This window comes from Apodemus sylvaticus, chromosome X, assembly GCF_947179515.1.
Source record: "Apodemus sylvaticus chromosome X, mApoSyl1.1, whole genome shotgun sequence".
Lineage (NCBI taxonomy): Eukaryota > Metazoa > Chordata > Mammalia > Rodentia > Muridae > Apodemus > Apodemus sylvaticus.
In genome coordinates this window covers 119,089,194-119,115,541 of record NC_067495.1, presented here as the reverse complement: position 1 = coordinate 119,115,541, position 26,348 = coordinate 119,089,194, and positions in this window count along the sequence as shown.

Here is a 26,348-nt window from a genome sequence, read left to right as displayed (position 1 = left end):
GATAGGTAAATGTCTATCATTACAAAATGGCACATGACAGATTACTATTGTGAGTCAGCATTTTAAATTTGTACTTGAAAGTCTCACCAATGGTGATCTCCAGAGAGGGGGATTAGGAAGAGCAGCAGTGATAAAGACTTGTAAACAGAATGCCTAGATTTCTTTGTGCATTTCAATGTATTTAACAGGCACATTTTTGTAATTAATAGATAAATACAACTAGATCAAAGGCTGTTGATAAAAACTGATTGTCAAAATGCAGTCAAAATCATTGGATTTATTGTCTTTTTCTTCCGGTGGTTATAGTTGTGCACAATGAGATATCATTGTGGTACTAAATGTGATTTTAGGGTTTCTATCACTGTGGTAAAACACCATAAACAAAATCAACATAAGGAAGATTGCAACTGGTAGTCCATCATCCAGTGAAACCAGGGAAGGAATGTGGAGACAGGGACTAATGCAAAGGCCATGGCACAGTGCTGCTTATTGGCTTACTCCTCAAGGTTTCTTTATCATGGTTTGTTATGCACACCCTGGCACCATCTTTCTTGGAAGGAGAAAAATCCCACCATGGAATGGGTCTTACTACACTGATTACTAATCAGTCACCAGGCTAGACCACATGTCAATATGTTGAAAACGTTTTCAATTAAGGTCCTTCCTTTTAAAATGACTCTAGGCATGTCAAAATGACATAAAAGTAGCCAGCACAACTTTGATAAGTTGAATCCCTTCCATGCTCAAATCTGAGGATTGAACTTGAGACTTCAGGCTTTCACAGCAAGGGTCGCAGACATCATCAAAGTCATTATCATAATCATAACTATTGTCTCATCATCATCATTGATAATCAGTATATAGCACACACACACACATATATATATGTATATATACATACATACATTATATATATATATATATATATATATATATATATATATATATATATATATGATACATAATTATTACCAAAAGATGTAAAATCCTCAAGTGAATAGAAATGATCATTTTTCAAGCAGCGTAGCCTTTGGACCATTTTGTCTTTTATATTATTTGCTTAGACTAAGTTATTAATAATGTACTCTGTAAGACTTGCTTCTGGGATTGTTGAAAAGTTATATGATACTAACATTGGTATCCTATCTTCAAATGTTCTACAATATGGAATAGTGTGGAATGATTCAGTACACTAAGAGGTGTTTTATGGCTAGGAATAAGAGCCCAAGTTTGAAAAGATTGATGACTGTTGTAATGAAAGTGTACTTGCGGGATGGTCAACAATGGCATAATTTCTCAGCCCTGCGACAGTCTCCTTTTACTATTGCAAGTGAGTGAGTGCTCCCATGACATTAGCTTCAGTCTCCCAGCATGTGTCTTTGCCAGGATACTCTAGCACCTTGTTACAGGACGCTAAGCACTTGAAACATTTTGTGTGGTTCTTCCCCTTTGGGGCTCTGGTGAAAATGATTGAGAACATTCTTCTTCAACACCCTCCTGCTTCATTGGAAAGAAAAGTGGCGGATTTACAAGACTAGTTCATTCTCAGTTGTGCCTTCAGGGTTCAGACAGTACCTGATACAGATCAATGCAGCAATATATATCATGTATTGTATGTAAATGTGTACAATTTCCCACAGGACAAGATAAGCATCTGATTTCCTGGATCTGCATGACATCTAGAAATGAAATCCAAACCCTCTGGAAAAAGAGGATATCCTCTTCACTACTGAGGCATCTCCCCAAACATGAGAAATGTGTTGAATTCAATTGTTTCAAATTTTCTACATAGGAAACAAAATATTATGAAGCATAACAATGCTGAGTTTGAAAAGAGGTTTTGATTTGTTCTATCAAATGAGATAATGAACTGATATTAACATACATGTTTTGAAGTAAAAATTCTAGTATATAGCTTGGCTAATGAATAGAACAAAGTTTAGAAATAGTTTCATCCAATAAATCTTCATGTCAGTAAAAAGTGTTTTTAGAGTAGGAAAAGTAATGTTGTTTTGCATTACTAGGGATGATTCCCTGCTGCCCAAAAGAAGTTATTATCATGAATAATTTTAGAAATCAATGAAAATGGAAAGCTTGCCATCACTGTGTGAATTCTAAAATCCTATTTTACAAACAAATTAGGAAGACATTTCTGAAACAGTTCATCTTAGATGAAATATTTGAAATGTTAAAAACAGTGTATGCAAAGTAGACAGATTCAACATGAAAATAATAAAATAATAGTAGTGACATCTGGAGGCCATCGCTCTTTATACTTAATTTCCCGTCTTTTCCTTTCCTTTTCTCCTTTCCTTTCCTCTTTCTTTCTTCCCTTTCCTTTCTTTCTCTCTTTCTTTTTCTTCCTCTTCCTCTTCCTCCTCCTCTTCTTCTTCTTCCTCCTCCTCCTCCTCTTCCTCCTCCTCCTCCCCCCCCTCCTCCTCCTCCTCCTCCTCCTCCTCCTCCTCCTCCTCCTCCTCCTCTTCTTCTTCTTCTTCTTCTTCTTCTTCTTCTTCTTCTTCTTCTTCTTCTTCTTCTTCTTCTTCTTCTCCTTTTTGATTTTCAAGATGGGTTTTTTTCTGTGTATCAATGGCTGTCCTAGAACTTGCTCTGTAGACTAAGCTGGCCTTGAACTAATAGAGATATGTTTGCCCCTGCCTCCCCAATGCTGGGATTAAAAGCATGTAACACTACCACACATTATATTTCATTTTTATTCTATGAAAAAATATGTAAAACAAATTGCAACATAGTTAACATACATGCAAAAAGTTACAGCTTTTGTTGTGGATAACTAAGATGAGGCACCATATAAATGTAAAATCTATAAAAAGTCATCAAATTTGCAAGTTCATTCATATCTGTTTTGAGATTGTATAGTCCTATTTTGACAATGTATGACTGTAGACAATAAGAAAGTTGTCTCACCACAGAAACTGCTCATTGAGGGTAGTACCTGATTACATGTACTGACCTCAGGAGCACATGAAATGTGGTATCTATTGTCTGAACACCTAAGACCTCAATGAAAATTGTAAGCAAAAATCTTCATTTTTACAAAAGGGAAAGGTAGATAGATAGATAGATAGATAGATAACTCTCTTTAACCTTTAAGTAATGAGGATTAATTCATTCATATGACATCATGATGATGATATAAACAGTTCCCCTGACCAAATTTGGTACCACCTACTGACACAAAAATGACTTGGAATGACATGACAGTCATGATGAAGAAACTTCTTTCAATTGTACTCGGTAGGCCTCTGTCCTCACATCTTAGGAGAAATAATCTCCATTACTTTCTAGACTTTATCTCATAAATTACTGAAATTTCACTTGTTCCTTCTCACAGTTCTACTTCTAGTTAGTCCTTGTCTTATTTGACTTTATATCTCAGCTGACAGTTGCTAATTTTCAAGACTTGATTTTAAACTACATCTTCTGGATGGAAAGAAAATTGCCAAACATTTCATCCAATATACATTATTCTGATGTATACTTCAATGTCAGGTAGGAGATAATTTAATCTGTTTCTAGACCTAGGCCCTCACAGGAGTTTGTTTATTCAGAGTTATATTTAATAGTAGAGTCTGCAAAGTAATAGGAACCAACCACAAAACATACCAAACAAAAATTAATACATATTTACTCCTCATTAAAATTAATAAATATAATGGTATTGGGATACTGAGGTAAGATGAACCTCAATTCATTATATCAAGGTTTTTATTAAGCAAAGTTATCATATAGGGGTTATATTTTTCCAGTAGTTTGTAAAGTAGTCTATTTGAGAATCTATTAACACAGGTAGTTATATATTTCTATAACAAAAGGCAAAGTATCTCTAGAGTCTAAAGATAATACATATAAAGGGCAGAAGACATGTATAACAGAAAATAGATAATGAATCTTTTTGAAAAGAGGGTCTAGAAAAACAATTCTGGCCAATGGTCTCTGAGACTTTGAAGGCCACAAAGAATAGATAGGAATGGTCACATACACAATAACTGGAAGCATTCAATATTGCTAGGATCATTTAGTCTTAGTAAAAGTTAAATTTCAGGTGAATGCAATGACTTTTTCCTCCCATTTAATGCAGAAGTTTATATTAAAAAAATCTAAAAAAAGTTCTAACTAAATTCCAACTTATCACTTATTCAGTATCATGTTCCTATGATACTGAAAACAATAGCTTGTTTTCCTCTGTTCTTGGGATTTTGTTTTATCTCATGTTAGATTCATTTATCATCTTGACAGGCTGTTTTGTATTGAATATCTACCACTACAGAAAGGGGGAATCAAGTGTAAAGCATTCTGTGCCAAATACTTGTTTAGGAACATGTGAAGGGTCTTCATTTTCACAAGAAAGAATTCCTTTGGTGTTAGTCATTCTTGTTCTCTTTCATATTGTCTTAGGCAATTCGATTTATTTTTTATCTGTAAAAAAGAATCACATTGCTTGATAAAAGGAAGAATTCACATTTTATCTAATGGATCAAGTTAGATGGCATGTAAAATATTTGGAAGTGAAAATACTAAAAGACCTTGCTACAAAGAAGTTTCCATAATATTGGAGTTCTGTAATGGATCTATATGGTGTCCTCCTGTTAATGATGGTGATTCACACTGGTACATAGGAAAGAGGTCCTGACTTAATATATCTTCCCACTTTAGTTCCAACAGAACAATCCATGGAGTTCAGTCTTGAAACATTTGTCTAGCACACACAAATGCCCTTGGCTCTAGCCCCAGCCCAAGGGCATTGTCACATAGAGTGACCAGATTTAAGTTTTTGGAATAGTAGCAGAAATATATGACTTTACAATGCATATAACTCTGGGCATGGATTTTGCATAGTTTTTTTTTAAAATTAAGACTTTTAAATGTGACTTGAACAATGGCAATATCAATATACATACTAACATGGGAATGGGACATCTTACAAGGTCCCATCTATAGACAAAGAACTATAGGCAACTAATGATTCCTGGCAGAGGAACAATTGGCATCTTCTAGAGATGAATCCATTGACTTTTATCCAACACAAAATGGTAAGGCCTGAAAATATATACACACAAAAACCAAAAACCAACTTAGTAGATCATATTCATATACTGGTACACATATACATATATAACAACAATACAATGAAAAGACATTATTAATTTGAAAAAGAGCAGAGGGTATGAAGGGGACACATGAGAGGAGTTGGGGGGAGGAAAAGGAAGGGGGAGATGATGTCATTATAGATTAATTAAAGTTTTAATTAAAATGAGTTTTAACCCCATCTAAAACTATACTCTCTCCTTATGAATATTTTATACAAAATTAGTTTTGTATCCTTTACAATAACTTAATGGGATAGATATTTTTGTTTCATTTTGCAGAGGTTCAGAGAAGGAACTAAATTTGCCTAATATTTCATAGCCAATATGTGAGTAAGAAGGTAGATTCAGATAAGGATTTTCCCAAGATGTCACACAGCTAAAACCACACCAGAGGTGAATGTTCCACCTAGGGAATTAATGTAAAGTTTTAAAGCATGAGAATCCATATAGTAAATGCCCGTATTCCTCAGGGATAAGCCCTATGACTGGTTATCCAAAAGAAAGAGGTCAGCCCTAGAAACATATACATGAAGTCAACACTGAACAGACTCCGCAGGTTGTATTTTTATGTAACAATGGCTAAAGAAGAGGAGACTATGAATATGACATAGGAGGCTCAGAACTAAAAGGGGCAGAAGAAAAGTGAGAAATTATGTACCCCTTGGTCACATAAATGATCCAACTTAAACTCAGCAAGTCTTTAAGAAAAAAAAAAAAAGCTATGGATATTGAAAAGAAAATGATGGGGTGTGAACCGGAGGCAAAGAGGGAGGTTAGTTATAGAAGGCTTATAATAATCAGAATTCATTCTATACATATATGAAATTGTCAAAGAATGAATCCAATAAAAGTTAAATATATTACTTTAAAAAGCCATCAAGTAACGTTCTGTAGGCGTATTCCTTCAAAACAGCTAAAAGCCTTTCTCCTATGATTAGAGACTTAAAGGTACCATTAAATTTTGCATTCGCTTAGAATACATAAGCTAAATTTGAATCTTCTGCCTGTTAAAGATAAAAATAATTGAGCCACTGAAGAAACTCATATTGTTTTAGTACTAAGAAAAACAAACTTTTGAGCAGGAGAGCTACTTATTGGATGGAAGGGGTGGTAGTGTAGGGCTAGCTTTGGGGATAGGTACTAAATGACCAAGGAAACAACATTAAATGAAAAGGGCAAGGCTCCCACAAGAGTCATTATTGAAGTATTATTAAATGTTTGCTGAGGTACTTTCTAAGAAGGTCAGCCTACTTGAATTTTGAGGACTTTCCTTTGCTAACTAGAAAAGCAAATGTAGGAAGAATTTAATTACTCATGTAATTAGAAAGATTTAAGAATCCAGCTGAGGGAAGAAGACAAACAAGTGAAGTAAAGCAGGAAGTATAAAGCAGAATACTTAAGAAGTGAAAGAGAAAAATGTATGAGCAATTTTCCATTCAAATTACTATGTGATACAGAATGTATTTCTGTTCTCCATCCACCCATGAAACAACAGTGATGGTATCTGATAACAATAACAGTAGCTAATAACCACATTGGTTGCTTACTTTACACCCACTTCTTCACTGCATTACTGTTACATCAATTGATCTTTATTAAAATCTTACATGAAGAACACTCCTATTACCCTCAAGTGATAACAAAATCTTAGAAGGGCTAATTAATCCTGTCCAAAGTCCCAGCTAGAAAGTATCTGAGTAAAAAAAAAAAAAAATGCATCCTTTAATCTGTCTGCTTTAAAAACACACACTACCAAGGAAAGAGACCACGACCTGTCATAGGGAGTACAGTGTAGGAAGAAATCATTCCATTTCTGTTTTTCCTGTTTCCCCAGAGTTTCTATTTCTATTCAGAAAAGTCACACACATTGCATTAAACTCCATATGGATTTGTCTTGCATTCAACAACAACAACAAAAAAGCAAGCAATCCAACTTCTGAAAAGTTTGCTTGGGGCCCCTCATCTCAATCTTTATTCATGTGAAAGCTCTAAAAACAAATAAGTGAATTCCCTTGAAGGGAAATTATAAATAAGGGAAAACTAAACTGTGTCTCAAAATACCCTCATACGAGCCATACGCAGAATTTATTAGCATTGAATTTGCCATTGAGATCGTATTGCCTCTGCAGCAATGATCTAAAAAACAGTGACTGAAAAAGACAACAAAAGTCTCAAGCCCTTCAGAGCTAATTAGTATTTGCATATGTCAAGGCAGCCTGACTTTCAAGTTAGTTAACAGAAAGTGATCATCATGAATGTGACAAGAGGAAAAGAAAATACTTCAACTGAAGATATTAAAAAGGATTGTGAGAATTAATTTATTTGAGAAGCCACTTAACTTGGGAATTCTGATCTTTAAATTGAATTTTCATCTTCAAGTTTGGGCTTCTTGATGCTTTGTAAACACTTGGATTTTTTAAAGCTTATAAAATATGTTCAACATATAAGATCACTTAATATGTGCACAAAATAGTGGTGATAATTAAATTTCTCTTGAAATTCTGTGTTAGTTTCAAAGTACACATTGAAATCATAAGAAATCTCCTCTTCCAGGCCCTAGCTTATACTAATGGCCAGAAACACATATTATAAGCATTTATGAAGAATGCAGATGCCTAAACACATCACAATAGAAGTGTTGATAGTGAAAGAAATAATAAGATCATAGGCACATAGTGCAACTCACGTTTAATATAATCATTTCCCAGTTATAGTTACTTAATCAGAGACCAAGATGATTTCATTTATTAGTCCATTTGGGTTAAAATACAAAATATTATAGATAGCAAATGAAGAACAAACATTTTCATATTTTTAGGGATGGGATTTCCCAGTATCAAAGATATGGCAAAGTTGATGTCTGATAGGGACACATTTCCTCATTTACAGATATCCTATTATTATTCACACACAGTCAAAAAAGGAAGGTACCTTTCAGAATTTTCTTTTACAAGTGTGTAACCACCATGCCTGAGTGCTCTGCCAATATATCTTATTGCCTTGAAAGATGCAGCTAGAAAGTCCCAGCTAGAAAGTATCTGAGTAAAGAAAAGTTTGTTTTTCTGGTTGTTTTGTCATCTTCTGTGGTCCTTACTTCCTAACATAATAACATCGATGCTTAGGTTTTAGTCAACTAATACAGGGGGACACACATATTTCGATCACAGTATTTGACGTCAGCACCTCCATATCACCTCTAGTCATGTGCAAAGTATATTTATTCTATGTCAATAGCCCCTAAAATATTAACTCATTATAGCACACACTTCAAAATTTGAATACCAAGTATTATATAATATAATCTAAACTGGGTATATGAGACTTTCAAGTTACGATTTTTTTCTGATGCAAAGTGCCCTCTAATGAAACTTTTATGAAACTAGCAGCTTATGTGTTTGTAAAATACAATGGTAAGCCAGTCATGGGATAGTCATTCCCATTTAAAAGTAAGAGGAATAAAGTAGAGGTTCCAAGTCCCACGTTCCAAACTCAGCTGGATAACATACAGCAATTTTTTTAGTTTGACTAGCTTGCATAGAATATTATTTGGCATCTTTCAAGGCAAGTAAAAAATCAATAGTCTCACCAAGATGTGATGCCTGTGAACTGAAACAATGACCAGCATGGCAACATATTGTGAAGTATGCAATAGTGACCCTCTTACTTTAGTGATAATCAGGAGCTCTCTAATTAGAATTAAAGTCAACTCAACAGAAGAGAAATCATTCCTGTTACTAAAAACCTAGCCAGTTATCCTGGGGTAGCAGGCTCGTGGATCTTAGAGGATAATCTACTCCTGCTGCTTTGGTAAAGCAGTGCAATTCCTAATTATTTACCCTTATACCCCCAGACAAATGTAACTCATATCCCTCATCAAAGAAGCTGCTCACTTTGACAGAAATCGTTACAGAAAGCCATGGTCAAAATGCATAAAACCTGATTATGAGGTAGGTACCCAGTACCAATAGACACCTTTCTAACATAGTCCCTGTACCTAAGAGTCATGAAACATCTCAAAAGAGGAGACTTAAAGAGAGACTGTAAGAGCCAGAGGATGAGGAAGTCTGTAGTGAGAAGTTGTCATCTCAAAAATGACACAGAAGCTACACTTATGACATTATAAAACCACAGACAGCTATAGAAATAAGACCTGAACAAGAACAAAACCAATAAATATGCTAACACGGAAGCTGGAAAGTCTCATGGTGCTCAGAGACTAGGAAAAATAATTTTCCTCAGAGATGAGGCCTCCTAATTGTTTATCCAAAGCCAGGTGCCTCGTCTGAAAATATATACATACAAGAAACACTAGACTCAGCATATTGCATATACATGTATATATACATATATATGTTATATATACATACACATGTATATGTAACAATAATTAAAGGAAAAGAGGCCAGGAAATTGAGAGGTTTGTGAGGTGGTGTGTAGATTGGAGAGATCGGGGGGGGGGGAATGATATAATTACATTTTATATTTAAAAATATTAATAAAAATTTGGGATGTCAAAATTATTACTGTGCATATTCTCTATAATTCCTACCTTTTAGATATATTAGCATAGAGACTGAACCCCTGAATATAACTTGGCTGAGCATACCCTACAACACAGTTCTCATATGAGCCAGGGTTGTATCCTGTACCTTTTAGCTTTCCTAGGAAAGAATCACACACTATTGCTTCTAAAGGCATGGGGCCTCTATCCATAGCTCTACCAGGATCTGGTCCAAGAAGAGTTCACTGATTTACCTTACCCTTGAAATGTACCTGTCAACTGTAATTAAATGTTGAGAAAATGAGCTGAAAAATAAAAAAAATCAAAATTTTTATGAGAGACACCTGTGGCCCTCTCTTCAGCTGCCAAACTATCATTCCTTTAAAACTTCTTATGAAATTACTTAATTTAATAGACATATAGGATTCCCAGAGTGAAGCTAAGCTGCAAGGAAATAATACAAAAGGTTTGTTCTTATCAAATAAATGGACCTAGTCTAAGAAAGGTCTGCAAAATCCAGAAAGGGGAGTTGTAGATATTATATTCAGCAATCCAATACATTTCTAAAATTATTTTCTATTTAAAAATTCAGACAATTAAGGCAATGCCTGACTAATGTTTCTCAGGCATGGAAATGAAAGAAAAACTCTAACAGACAATAGAGACAGCATCAGGCCACATTTTGTAAATATTCTCTTTCACTAATATACAAACTGTAAATAAATCAATTAGCTTACCAATTTTTGCTTCATGTTTTTATTTATTTCTTTGTTCGGTTTTCTGGTTGTTTTGAAACTAGGTCTGATTTTGCAGCTTAGGCTGCCCTTGAACTCCTGATCCATCTAATTTAGCCCATCAAGTGTGGGATTGGAATTTGTATTAAAATATAGAAAATATGAAGTAGATCCCACAGTAATTAGTAATGTGTTTTTTAACTGGGTTGTACTCCCAAGGTTCTAAGTAGCTTCATCTTACAGGATCTAAGTGAAGATAATCTTGTTATCTATGAGCTTTACAGACAGCATCTCACATATGCTACCAAACCTTGTCCTATTTGCCTTCTGAGTATATGGCCATAACATCCCATGCCCTAACTGAATTCCTTGGATTAAAACATGGGGTATCTGAATAATGATGGAAAAGGAGTGATGGAAAATAATCAGGCGTTACAGTCCCTCCTACTTAGAAGCCTTGTCCTGAGAACTCTCTATTGTGGACCTGTACTGGGGAAGACAGCTGAAGTAATCAAACTTAGAGTCATTTTTTGTGATCACAGATAATAAATTTCTTTTCTCTTCTATGACTAAATAATCCTATCATATGATTATTTAGCCACACAAATAAATTAAGCTTTCATTTACAGCTCCCTGATTTGGCTCATAGCCTTCACCAGAATTTCCATCAACAGCCTGTTCATAGAGATGAAGAATTTTCTACAGTTTGGATGACATCACACTCATGTGTATGCAGTCAGCAAAAATCCAACTCAGTGGCCTATTTAAAATATAAAAATGGGCATTATATTGGAAGTGTTTGGATATGGATATGGTAGGACTTTGGAGGAGGAGTGCAGGTGAATATGATCAAAATGCATGTACATCTGTGTGAAATTCTCAAGGAATTCATACAAATAGTATATCAAAAGCCAAACGTTCTCAGACATTCCAAAGAACTCATCCAGTTTCTGGTTATTATTCAATTTTATAATTCTTGTCATTTGCTACAGTAGCATCTCTGTATATTGTTACCAACTGCTAGAGGTATACTTTTTACAGTTCTGAAGGCTATGAAGAGTAAGACTTAAGTAGTATGAGATTCAATGTCTGTTAAGGGTCTACTTACCACTTCACACATTGTATTATTACATGGTGAAAAAGCCAGAACTCTTCTCAAGGCCATCTTTAATAAGGCCACTAATTCTGTTCATGAGCTCAGCTCTTATGATCTAATCAAATCAGAAAAGTCCTACGTCTTAGTAATATCAGATTGCTGACTAGCTTTCAATATATACATTCTTGAGGAAAACAAACATTCAGATTGTAGTATTCATCACAGATCATATGACTAGTTGGTAAGAGTGATAAATTGCAAAAACTGAGATAGAAGAAGGAGGTATCAGATAAATTTGGGGAATAGGAAATTTCTGAAAGATGAGAGAAGGCTAAATCAAATCCAGCTTTGTTGGAGAGCTGTATAGTTGTATTTTTTTAGAATTCATAATTTAATGTAAAATTTTGAGAGATTGATGTTTTAATCAAGGAAACAATTTGATTAAGTTAATATTTATTGAAAATTTTCTCTGGGGCAAGTTGGAAAACATGTAGCAGGAAATTAAGCTAGGAAAAAGATTAGTTAAAATGGTATACCAAATTTTCTAGTATCCTAGATGGTGTCTTCTTAAAGAGATGTGCACTAGTCAGATTACATGATAAAAGAGAAAATATTGTAGCTAATGATTTTAGAAGTTGTGTAGTATGGTATCTATGTCTGCTCAGCTCCAGTGAGACTACAGCTAATCATGGTGGTAATGTAGGAGAAAGGGCCATGGAGAGGAGGGACAAAGAAGGAATGGGAGGAGCGAAACAAGGAAAGGAAACTAGGTAAGCACCCCACATTCTTCTTTAAGGCTATATGTCAAATGGATCAAGAACCTGGGTCCAATCACTCAAAGACTCACAGTCCCTCTGCAGAAGGAATATAGAAAAGATTACACAAAAATAACTCAATACATATACTACATAAGTTCATTTTAACTGCCAGCATTCTTAGAAGAGCCAGTTAATCCCCAGTATAAATGATGCTAGTCGACTGTTTAATCAGTATCCGATATTTCCTTAAATGCGTGACTGGGCATGTGACATGGGTCCTGACAATTATTACATCCTATTTTTATATCTAAAATATTCTGATTGCTTAAATATGACTAATGAGAGGTCAATTGCTATCTGCACAGTGGGAGTGATACAAATTCTTGAGTCACAACGTATAAAAGTATACATAAGCTATAACAACCTTTTTCACTACATGGAAAAAGTCTCCCTGAAATGCTCTTGATGAACAGAGTGAAATTATGCTCCAGCTGTAGTATTAACTGGAGTCATCTACCTTTAGGCTTCCCAATTATAAAAGCCAATTATTTTTTTCTTAAACTATCTTGAATTATTGTTTTTTAAATCACAGAGTCCTGATTAGTATAATATATTTGAGACAAATATTCAAGAGGATTCCTTAAAAGATTTTCTAAGTTTAATTAAGAAGCATAAGTTTTTATATGAAACACATCTATGACATACAGGAAAGAAAAACACATCATAATAGGGCAATCATTCAAAAACATGCTCTCAGAAAACCTAGATTAATTTCCTAATAGGCAAGTGCTGTCTAGGCAGAAAAAAATGAAGTTAATGGAAAATGGAATTTAGCAGCAATTTATAGAGATAATCTTATATTAGTGATTGTTGAAAAGAATAAAGGAGAGACTTATGCACAATTACACTGAGTAAAAGACTTAAGAGTTAAGACCGACTGAAGAGTACATACACATGGAGTTACCCATGGCTCCAGCTGCATATGTAGCTGGGGATGGTCTTGTAGGACATCAAAGGGAGGAGAGGCCCTTGGTCCTGTGAAGGCTAGGTGCCCAAGTATAGGGGAATGCCAGGATAGGGAAGTGGTAGTGGGTGGATTCATGGTGAGCAGGGGGAGGGCTATGGGTTAGGGATTTTTGTGGGTGGGAACCAGGAAAGGAGACAACATTTGAAATGTAAATAAAGAATATATGTAATATAAAAAGAGTAAAAATAAGTAGGAGTTGGTAACATGTGACCTGAAAAGATAATAGGACTGCCCATGCACTTACAGTCCACTCACAGACTTGCTGCATTTCTAGTGATTAAGAACTCTAATAATTGATTCACTAAGAAGAAAAAAAATCTTCAGGAAAACTTGAGAAAAAAATCAATCTGACAGCAGCTTCTAACCCAGACTCTTGCAGATGAGTCAGAAGGGCAAAGGCTCAGGTGATATAACATTAAGGATATAAAATTATTAATGCACTATCTGAGTTTTTCCTTTCTAACATGGGTTTACACAGGACCAAGAGTAAGATCACTTTAAGTTCTTTATTTCCCCTAACCTATATGCTTTTAAGAACTCTTCCCTTAGGGAGATGTAAACAAATGTCCTATTCTTGCCTTATTTGCCTATAATGAGAAACTAAAGTCTGATTAGACCAAAGTCCAATTTAGGGAAACATTGAGTTTTTTGTCTTACTTATAGAGTATAGGTAATGGATTATTTACATGATTATGGGAGACCAATGCTGTGCTGAACCACTGAAGTCTCATACCAGGATAGATGACAACTTTCCCACAGCTACATAGTCTCCCCTTCTGTTAAACTTCCTTCCTCTATATATGCTAACATCTCTCAAGACCCTGAGCCAGCTAGAACAAAATTACAAACAACTGGCTAACAAATGTGGAAAGGACCCACTGCAATATCAGGTTAGGATCTGATCAGCTTCCTGTCCTTCTATGAGGGTACTCAATAGTAATCATGCCTACTTAGAATGAATTGTTTACAAGTAGTCATAATTTCTCAGTTGAAGATGATGACTATTATGCTTTAAGGCTAGTAACAGATATACAACCCACTCCATCGATATCCACATGCACTTGATAAAAATGCCTCCAAAGCCCAGAAAATCAAACTAAATAAGGATACCATGTGCTATCTGTTATTTCTGAATTAGTGTTGCCATAACCATGTTTTGTATTCATGCTGATAATTCACATCCATGTTTGGAATTCAGAAGAGGTACTTCTTCTGCCTAAAGCTAGTGTATTCATTTGTTACCCATCATTTTTCATTTGCTCAAGAAACTTATTAAATTTATTTTCCTCTTGCATTGCTTTATCAAGACCTTTCTATCACCGTTTAAAAAAAAAAAAAACCCAAATTGCCCTATCTTAACAAAGAAAAATCCTTAATCCTCTTGATATGCTCACTGTTACCTGTATTTCATTTTATAGTTACAATCAAACTTTGGAGAAAATATTTACAATTGTTATCATTCTATTGTACTCTGAACATATTGCCAATCTAAACATACTAGGTTTCTATATCTTCTTGTTGTTGCAAATCCATCCCAATCCTGATATTGTTGACAAACCCTTCTTACTAAAAATATGTTCTTCTTTCAGTTTTTCTTGCTGTTCACATAAGGAATTTTCCTTCTCTTTAAATTCCTGATATTTCTCAGAATTCTTTACTACATACTTCTTTCTGCCTTTTCAACTTTCCAGACATTTTCAGATAATGAGAAATCTTGTCCACTCACATGATTCTGTTGTCACAGATATACTAAACACTTCAAATTTTATTTCTCTTTTCTTTTTTTTCTTTTTTTTATTCGATATATTTTTATTTACATTTCAAATGATTTCCCCTTTTCTAGCCCCCCACTCCCCAAAAGTCCCATAAGCCCCCTTCTCTCCCCCTGTCCTCCCACCCACCCCTTCCCACTTCCCCGTTCTGGTTTTGCCGAATACTGCTTCACTGAGTCTTTCCAGAACAAGGGGCCACTCCTCCTTTCTTCTTGTACCTCATTTGATGTGTGGATTATGTTTGGGGTATTCTAGTTTTCTAGGTTAATATCCACTTATTAGTGAGTGCATACCATGATTCACCTTTTGAGTCTGGGTTACCTCACTTAGTATGATGTTCTCTAGCTCCATCCATTTGCCTAAGAATTTCATGAATTCATTGTTTCTAATGGCTGAATAGTACTCCATTGTGTAGATATTTTTTCTGAGTCCTCTTTCCTTAGATTCTGCTTCCCAAAAACATCATTTTTCGGGTATAGAACAGGCATCTAAAGAACAACATAACCAGAATACTTGCCTCATATATTTTCCCTTAAGGGTACAATTATATGAACTGAATATAAATTAAAACAGTATTCCATCTGCCTCACTTTCAAGCAAAAGGCATTTTTTCTTACATTTTTTTGTGGAGGCTGTTTAATATTAAAAGTGTTCTTTGCCAAATATTTCATATTATGGTTAGATATGCTTTTGTTTGTGGTGGTTTGGGGTGGTGTCAAAGCCTTGTGCATGCTAAATACAACCTCTCTACCACTGAGCCATATCCTCTACAGTTCTAAATTCTTAAAGTAAAATAATTACCATAAACTTGCTTTCAAATTATCAGTTAAGTAAGTATTCTCTTCATTTATTCAGTTATGGTCTTTGTCAATACCATAACATTGGCAATACCAAAATTGCCACAATATTCCACTAATCCATTAGATACAGAGGATAGAAAAAGCTAGATGTTTTTAAGTAAAATACACATCAAAAACATCTACTACAAGGTTCAATTCATGTACCAGCACTACTATAGTAACACATATTTGGCTTATACACTTATAACTATCTCAAATCTTTCATAACTAGCATTTCAGATCAAATCTACTCTATCCTTACAGCCACTACCCTTTACAAAAACCAAGACTTTTTTATGCTGAAACATAGTAAAAGTATCCCAATTGTTTATCCTCTGTCTTTGATTTTACTTCGTAAAGTCAAATCTCTATAAAGCAACCAGAGGAAAATCATATTATTTCTATTGAGTACAATTATTATTGTACTAAGAATAATATCTTTTTTTTCATAGTTCTTTTTTTTTTGAGACAGGGTTTCTCTGTGTAGCCCTGGCTGTCCTGGACTCACTCTGTAGACCAGGCTGGCCTCGAACTCAGAAATCCGCCTGCCTCTGCTTCCCAAGCACTGGGATTACAGGCGTGCGCCACCACCGCCCGGCAAGAATAATATCTTAACTCCTTTGCAACACTCAATATATCTATGCTAGCACTGCATCTTTTCTCATTGCTTTTTTTCCATAAATGCACACTGTAAAAGAGTCAAGTTTCTATGTGTAGTATAGAAAGCATAAACAAAGTGCTTCCTTGGGAACATTCATGGAATTTTAAAAAGAAGGGTTAACCGTACACATACATTACTTAAAGTGTTCATATATATATATATATATATATATATATATATATATATATATATGTGTGTGTGTGTGTGTGTGTGTGTGTGTGTGTGTATACACATACACAAAAATTGAAAACAGATAGAATGGGTACATTGTTCCCAGTTTATGTGTTATAAAACTGGAAAATAAAGACAACAGTAGAAGTAGTATTTAGGTTAGCTCATAGCAGAGTCATGTACTACCTGTAATATGGGCTTATGAAGATAATGAAATGTGCTATATTCACATATCCCTTTTATTTAACTGTATCTCATTTTAGTAAAGCATATAATCTGGTATTCATAAATTTCTAATGCTCTGCAGACTTGTCAGAGAAACTTGAAGACTAATTCAACTTGAAGTGTATACCAAACTAGGATATTCTTCCCTTGAAATTTTCTATTCTAGTTCAGTCTTTTCAAACTCAAGAGAAATATTACTTCTAACGTTTAAGAATTGTCCAACACTACATATCTTTACTATATTGCAATATTCTTTAGGAAACATATTCAGTCTTTGCTCATGGTTTTCATATGGCCCATACAATACCTAACATGCAGAAACTCCTCAAAATATTTGCATTGAATAAACAAGCGTCTTCCAGCAATCCTTCCAGATCAAATGGTTAACACAAAAAGATAAATACTGCTACTTTTGCCTATTTAGTAAATATATTTTCACTATCATTGTTTTTCTTTCTCAAATTACCATAGAATTTGTATTTGATATAGGAATTCGTTGAATTTTAACTAGTTTTCTCTTCTACATTTGAATATATTTAACAATACTCACAAGTATTAATTAGGTTTGGCAAAGATCGCTAAATGACCTCTAACATCCACTTCTCTATTTCTTGTCAGTTTTAGTTAGAAAGCTACTACTCAGCTAGAAGCCATATTCTATTTGTTATCTACTCTTTGGAATGTCTATCTTATTAGTTTCTGTACAATACAATGTGAATGCTTCAATGAGTAGCTCTTTAGTTCCCCTTAACAACAAATATGGTTTCCATAGACTGGTTTTGAATATTCTGTTGAACATAAAATTACTTATTTTGTATTTGGATAAGCACATTATTATAACTGTGTAGCCCATTTCCTAATCAGTGGAGTACATCTCTTCAGCTGATGAATACTATTTCAAAGTCAAAAAGTGTCTTCTTAACTGAGGACTAATTAAACTTGAAAGCTTTTATTTTGAATAGGTTTTGATATATATAAGGATTGCCACCCAAATATTTAGTATTTCAGAAAATGTACAGTCAGAGATTGAGAGCCTGCTAAACCGAATCTGAAAGGTGCACTCTATTAGGTGATTCGCTTCCTAGATTTATAAGTGTTTTAAGTAGTTTTACAAGAAAAGGAACTTGCCAAACTGCTCCTCACATATGACTCAATCTCCATAAGAATCTAATTAATTCTTTATTCCTGTTAAAAATGCTTTTTGGGTAGAAGAATGATAGAGAGTAGACTCTTCATGCTACACTTAAGAAACTCATAGTCAAACAGCACTATTAGCTATAGAATTTCTTGGGGAATTTAATGTGCTGTAATACTTCCCAATCTCAGAAATTTTTACTAGTCTAACAAGATGCCTGATGACAGTAGTTCCCAACCATCCTAATGCTCTAACTCTTTCATACTGTTTTTCATATTCTGGTAACCCTGCCCCCAACCATAAAATTGTGTTCTTTGTTACTTCATAACAGTAACTTTGCTACTGTTGTGAATTATATGTAAATATTTGTATTTCAAATGGTCTTAGCCTCTGTGAAAGAGACCTTTGATCCCCAAAAGAGGTCATGACCCACAGGTTGAGAACCACTGCCATATGAGCTTAGGTTAGGGGTAAAAGATAGTGTCTGATGCTCTTGTTGCTTAAAATATAACACTTTCACCATAACTGAACATCTCATTTCTGATTACTTTCTAGATTTACATTACTTTCCCAGTACATAGGGATGTTTTTAATCTTGTAATCTTTGACTTAAAGAATTCTAGATTTAAATCTAGACTCCTAAACTATTTGTGTGCTTCAGGCAAGACTGCTTGCAAGGAAAGTTTCTGAATATCATTAGAGTTTACTATATGACTGCTACTCTGTCAGAAATCTAGCTCTGTCATTAAGCATGCTCCTTTTGATAATTCTCTGAACTAAAACAATAGAGGTTTACTTTAAATAAAGTTCCCAGGCATTGAAAGCAATAACTCTGCCTTGTGTTGTTATAAAGAAATCAAAGGAAAAGCTTCTTGCTACATTTTTCCATACCATCAAATTTACCTCAAATTGCTATTACTTCAAAATCATAAACTCCAATGAAGCAAGCTAGCCAGAATTTGATAATACAATAAAGCTGCCTTTGGCAAATTATGGAAGGAGGCTAAAGACAGGGGGAAAATGCACAGCTTAGTCGTTGAAGCAGCAAAGATCTTAGATACTTGTGATTTTCGTCCTACTTAATAAACTTTAAACAAAGCTATGATGGTATTGGTTGTCGTTTCTATTAAGAAGCCCAGAGAATTACATGTTCCTATTATATGCCTCAGAGCAGAGTGATTGCTATGAATCTGTGCTCTTAGGCAGTATTGATCAGCAACACTTTGCAAAAACACAAAACAATAAAAAAACGATCTGTCAATGAGGCAGTTCCCGTGAGGCCAGAAAAGAATTGCACTCATGAAAGTTCCTTGGTGTCACTGATATGCTCCTACTTCCTCCCTGCCTCTCATGTTCACATTTTACAAAAATGTGAGTTTTAAACCAGTTAAGTCTGAGATGCCACCGCAGGTTGAGTCCTTAAGTGTATTTTGTAGCTCATTACATCATAATGAAACACACAAAAGGCATTGTAGTAAAACCCATGATTCACAGCTGAGACTCGTATAGAACTAAGAAAACCACAGGGCAACTGCTCACCAAACCTACTGAATTGTTCTTGGTGCCTAGTCGCTTTACATGGAAAGCTTCATTGGATGTAACCTAATGAAGGATTAATGTCATACTTTTAGAAAAGTAGCCAGTTAATTGCAAAAGCACAGTATTTGGTGTAGAGATAACAAATTTTCTCATAAAACTACTGTAAAGATTTTTTTTATCTGAAAAAATTAAAAATGATCATATAGGCACAGACTTACATATATTCAGTATTATATATTCAGACTTATACATATATTCAGTAGCAGAAGAATAGAAAATGCTCCCCAATGTCTATCTCTTTTACTTAATGTTTCTTAAGTGATCTTACATAAAACAATATAATTTCTTTTCAAAAATCTATCCTTAGATACTTTAAAAAATCAGTAACAATAAAGTGTGTGTGTGTGTGTGTGTGTGTGTGTGTGTGTGTGTGTGTGTGTAGAATATGTTCAGATTTGGTATACTTGCTTGGCTGCATAAACATAAAATAGTTCTTTCCAAAATTAAAAACATTATGAACTACCAAAGCTTCAAATTTCCACATATACTGTCAGATGAACAGGGTACAAAAGAGAACTATCAATTAAGCATTTTGAGTAACCTTGAGTTTTTAAATTTTGCCATTCTGACAAACTTGTTTTTTTTTGTGCAGTTTCAATGTTTAAAAACAAGATAACATTCAAAATCTCTATCAGTTGTATTTAAGCATCAGGCACTAACAAGTGTTCCTAAAAATGGATTATATAGTGTATGTTATGTTATAAATATGTGTTAACAAAACCAAGACAATGTTCCTGACAAAGATGAGTAAAATTATTACAAAAAGCAGAGAGAAAGCAACTTAGTCTTGTGTGGGTCATGATCATACGGCTACATCATCTGTGAACTCATTTATGTCTAGAAAGCCGTGTTTCCTTGGTGTCTTTTATCTACACTGGCTCTTATGGTTGTTTCATCAACAGGATATCACTGGACATACAATCTCATTTAAGGATAGATCCCATGCCCAACAGTAGATTGTCAAAATGAAATTTAAAAATTTTGGATGGTTTTTGTTTCATGTTTTGCCTGTATTTCTTCCTTATAGATATTTTGCTTGTATATTATGGTTTCCAATTTTGTTATTATGGTTTCTCTGTGTGTATTAAGGGGTGTGTCATGCTGTCTGCATTTGTTTCTTGTGTTTTTTTTCCTCCTCTTCTGCTGGTTGTTCTCTCCTTTCCTGGTTTGTTTGTTTTTATCCAATTTTTTTTATTTTTTTATTTTAATGACAGATATATAAAGTGTGTGGTTGGGAGGGTTGATGAAATGGGAATGATCTGGAAAGAGTGAGACAGGGCAATACATAATCAGAATACATTGTAGGAAGAAACTATTTGCAATAAAGATAACTCTCATTTTGTCAATAAACCTATATACATGCTAAATAACCGTCATAATATTCTATATTAAATGCTGTGTAGGTTTTATAGCTATTATCATACATATATAAATCAGAATACCAAAATTTCTTTGTTTTTGATTACTATAATTAATGATGGAAATATTGGCAAACAAGGAAAAAGTTAAGAAATAGGGTAAGGAAAGAAGAAAAATTAGGTTTCTATAGGGGATTTAATTTTACTTTTAAAGTTTAACTAAAAACAGGTTGTTCTTTCATATAATACATCTTGACCCAAGTTTCCCCTCTCTCCACCTCTCCTAGCTCTCCACATCTACCCTCTTCCCAAGATCTACTTCCCTTCTGTTTCTCTTCATAAAAAAGTAGGACAGACCAAACAGAATAAAACAAGAAACAAGAAGACAAGGCAAAAGCCCACATATTGAAGATGGACAAAGCAACCAAGTAGGAGGACAAGATGTGTTGAATTTGTAGTGAAATTGCAGAGACAAAGAGAGCTTGTAAAGGTGGTTACATGTTTAGAAATCACAGCACTGGAGTTAGAATCTTGGTTACCGATGAATGCCCACTTATTCATAAAGTATGAAATTTCCCCAAAACTTTCTGGCTTATCTGGTACAATGAAACTAACAGGAATAGCTACTTCTTATATTTCTAAAATGATTCTGGTGTTAAAATACATTGAATATACTCTACTTCTCTAGAAATAACTAATGTTTTATTTGGCATTTATTTGGTTATTTTAATTTATATTGTTGATGAACAACTGGTAAATTAGTTTAAGGGGCTGCTTTAAAGAAACAGAAATAAGAAAAAAGAGGCTTTATATAACCTTAGATAGAACCATGTTTGTGGGTGCTTATTCATCTTTGTTACCTACATGTACTGATGCTCAAAATGCCTATATAGGAAGTTGGGATGTTGCCCCTTATAAGACAAGATGAGACTTCTGTGGTCTACAAGGGAAGCTGGGAAATATAGTTTCTCAGCATGAAATTATCAACAGCCATACATTATGGACCAAAAAATGATGGTGGTACTCTACTAGATAAACTTGACAAACATGATCTAAGAATCCAAACTGTCAGAATGCTACAACCTGATACCACAAGACTGTATGTATCCTTACCACTTTGTAACCTAACCCTGTGACAATGACTATACTAATTTCATGTTCCCTAATTCCATTAGCAGATATTGTCTAGTTGCAAATTCTATGTATAATGAATCATACTCTCCTAGAATTTGGTACTGGTTGATTTGGACTGTCTTCCTTTGCATGGCATGAATTATATGTCATGATGCTATACAAAAAGTAATTCATCCTACCAGTTAAAGCATTTCTTCCAAATGGAGAATGTCCATGCACAACATGATCATTACCCTACACTTCAATGTTCTTACTCTCAATTACAATAGTTTCCTTAATAAATTATTCCTTTTAATTTGGTCCAAATGGTACATTTATTAATATCCTTGTAATCCTCTTCCTGTTTCTGTAGCAGCTGCCTACCCAGGCCATTATAATATTGTTATATTTAGGAGCAAATGTCACCAGGTATTTATAAGTGCAGAGACAGATTGAGAACAATATTTGAACTTGTAAGTAAAACTTTTATATGGCATTGCTGACTTTTAAGAGTATAAATTTAAAATGATAGGAAGAATTAGAACAAATGTACTTTAGCTAAGGGTTAAGAGGTGTAGGAGATACTAGGTGGTGAAGCTAAAAAAAAAAAAAAAAAAAAAACAACAACAAAAAAAAAACAACCTGTAAAATGCCTGTAGTTGTAAAAAGAAAGGAAATGGATCACAAGTTTAGAAAAGGCGTCAGGGTCAAGTTGATAAGAAGGAAAACAATGGAGAAATCCTCACCTGCTTGTCCCTATTTCAGTATGGTCCATCTGCTCTCTGAGCTCAGGTACCACATATTTCCTCTACTTTTATTTTTTCCACTTATACAATGGTTCTAATGACTTAGCAGTTTTTGAAACTCAATTATTTTTCTAACTCCTCTTCCTGATTTTGGACTCCCGCATCTTCCTTCTTTGTTCTCTTAATGGGCTTCTCCCCATTCCACCCCCAACAGTACAAGGAGGGAGTATGTAATTTTCACAGAGGGCACAATTGTCCTCAAAGAGGGAACAAACAAAGGTTCTAATTTCTTCTGCATCTGGACTCAGCATGCTCTTTTTGATGACCTACTCTCAGAAGAAAAATTTCCACTGTGGCCTCTAATTTTGTGACTGAGATTCTTCTCAAGGTTACAATCAGGTTGCAGGTGCAAAAAAATGAATGTGAGGAAAAATATTCTAAATGGAATCTCTGGCTCATCAAGCTGCAGTTGCCTTTTCTTATTTAAATACTGGCTTTCCTTTATAGCAGAAAATATTATAAGCATAAAGCATCTGCAATCATGACAAGGCCAAAGCTGGCTGACAGTGTTGGATGATTTCATTAGACTAGTATATTTTAGTGGGATCTTTCTTGGTTCAGAGTATGGTCTTCAACTCTGTATGTTAGAAAATGATGGTTCGTAGAAGTCCAAATGACAGGAAACTGGGTCCTAAATGGAGATCTAACTGTATTTTAATGGTATAAATACATATGTGTATTTGTGCTGATTTCATTTTGTTGTCAAGGTACTTTGCATATTAAATATATAAGGTTTGATGAGAAACAAGAAAAAACACATAGCCTTTTATTTGGAGAATGATAGAAATGGATGAACTACATTTCTCCACAGTATAATGATGAAAGAGGGAACGTTTATATATAATTACTGAGGACTTGCACTGCATGACTGTGGATTATCAGTCATATCTTAATCTGTGAGTGAAGTTATGTGCACTTGAATACAATATGATGTGTTAGACTGTATGCATTAACCCAAGTGACACTCTACCACTGTGTATGGAATTCTCTGTTCACTGACAGTGTGTGTCTTTTCATTCTATATAGAATATATATTACCATAAGGTTTGAATAGTATGATACAGTTTTACTTCTGTACATTTTAAAACCATTATATTTGATATGATGTGCTAAAAACATATATCAATAATTTCTAAAGGGTACTATACAAAAAGAAAACAACCAAACAGTCCAAGTGAAGAATGAAGATCCTAGGCCAGTGAGATAGCTCAGCAGGTGAAAGTGTTTATAGTCAAGCTGGGTGACCAGGGTTTAATTCATGGTCCCCATATGCTGTAAGGAGAGAACTGACTGTGACCTCCACATTATGTGCTGTGGCTGTGCAGCAACAAACGAACATGCATACCTGGAGACAATAAGAAAATAAGTACGTGTTAAAGAAGGCAGAGTCCATGTCACTGTACTCGGTGACTCTCTTTCAGTAGATCTGGGTTAAAGTCCTGAAATTTATTTTCTGCATAGCACACAAATTATGTTGGAGTAAGTGGTCTTAGATAGAAACATTGTCACAACAATGCAGATTATTTGTATCACCTTATTTATTTTCATTTATTATATGCTTTTCTAAAGTATTCTGTAAAATGAAGTTATGTTGCTTAAACATTCTTTACGTAACTACTTTTACCCATGTTATAGAGATTCCTGGTGCCCTTAATAACTGATAACTGACATGGAACACTCTGTGAACAGAGAGTCTATCACTAAATTCTGTAGTCTCTTTGTCTGTGGGCTACACTGACACTTAGAACAACATCTCGAAGTAAAAAATGTTATTGTTTTTTTCAGACAGAAGTTAGGAATTCAGTGTGAATCTTTTCATTCCTTCCTTGAGAATTTTATTTAGACTAATTCTATTCTAGTGACTGCCAAATGCTCGCAGCATGGCTGATTTCCAGTCAGTACTCTTCTTAAACTAAAATATCTTATTTTTGATAATTTTCCTGCATGATTGCTTCTACTTGATAGGTTAAATCTGGCATTCTTGTCTGCTTATATCCTTAACCTCCCCAGAGAGGTTACTGTTTGGAATCTCAATAATGCTCACAGTGATTTATTCTTTATCCTCACTTCAAATATAATTAACATGTCATTCAATTTCTTTTCAAAGTCATTAGTGGAGACATTAGCCAAATGCAGACATAACATCAACCCTTTGAAACAAGGATTAATGTCATCTTACAAAGTCCATATTTCAGTTGTATTGGCTCTATTTCAGAGCTTTCATAAACACAGGTCTACAACTAGTAACATATTTATAGAAAACATACTATAAAGCCAAGACTGTATACTTAGGGAACATGGATACCATAATTAGCCCTGTGAACCTCTAATAGTCGACCATGCTAGAGCAAACTGTGGCTCCTAACAATTGCGGGGCCTACATGCCTGTAGACTGCTGGCACTGAAGTAATTCACACAGTGGGAAATGAAAAAGAAATAAAGAAAGAAAAAAGAAATTATAATCAGATTTGAAATCCAACCAAATGCTGCCACAAAAATGTAATTAACTTACATGTTGGCATCACATGGTTTCTTCAACTGTACCTGAAATTCTCGTAATTTAGGCATGGTTGAACTCTCTACCCTCATGGTAACATAGCATTTGTCTTCTCTTGTTTCTGAAGACAGAAAAGCTCTATTCCTAAAAGATTTATAAAGACATATTTTAGCTAGTGTATTTGGCATCAAATTCTCCATGCTCAGAGCCTACCCAAAACATGGAGTCTAGGCAATGATTTCTTTTTCTCCATGAATAAGACTTAGAAGATTTGAGTTGTCACTTGTTGCATGAACTTTTCCTGCAGTTAGGTAAACAAATATGTGTCAGTTCTTCATTTCTGTTTGCCCTTCTTCTTTCTTCCTGTCCTTGATATTTGTTAGGACATCAGCCAGTGATAGCCAAGTAGTCATAGTGGCATGTATACTAGTTCATCAGAGATTGATTTCTGTCCTAGTCAAGGTACATAGTCTTTATCTCAAGAGAGATAAAGAGATGTAGTCACATTAGTCATTTTCCAGAGTATTCAAACTGAACCCATCTTCTTCCATGTCCCACAGCTTGGTAAAATAGACTATAAATAGGCATTCTTTCCTTGTTTAGGAAGCTCTCCTAATTCACATGCTCAGAGCCAGCCACTGTGGGAGGTTTTTGTTGTTGACTCTTCTTGAGGCAGCTGAGGGGAAAGCGCATCAGCAGGGATGAGGGGTGGGATGGGCTAAGACTTGGCCTTACAAGATATTTAGGGTTGCTGTATAATACAAAGATTACTCATCTAAGTTACTATGCTATTTTAACTGTGTTCCTCTGAGGCCAAAGACTGCAGTCTCAGGCACTTAGGACCTCATCCTAAAACAGCAGGACATTAAAGGATTGGTTGCTAGAGCCTTTTCCCTATTGTACATATGCCTCTCACTTGTCCAGCTAGGGGGAAGTTTGGCGCAATGC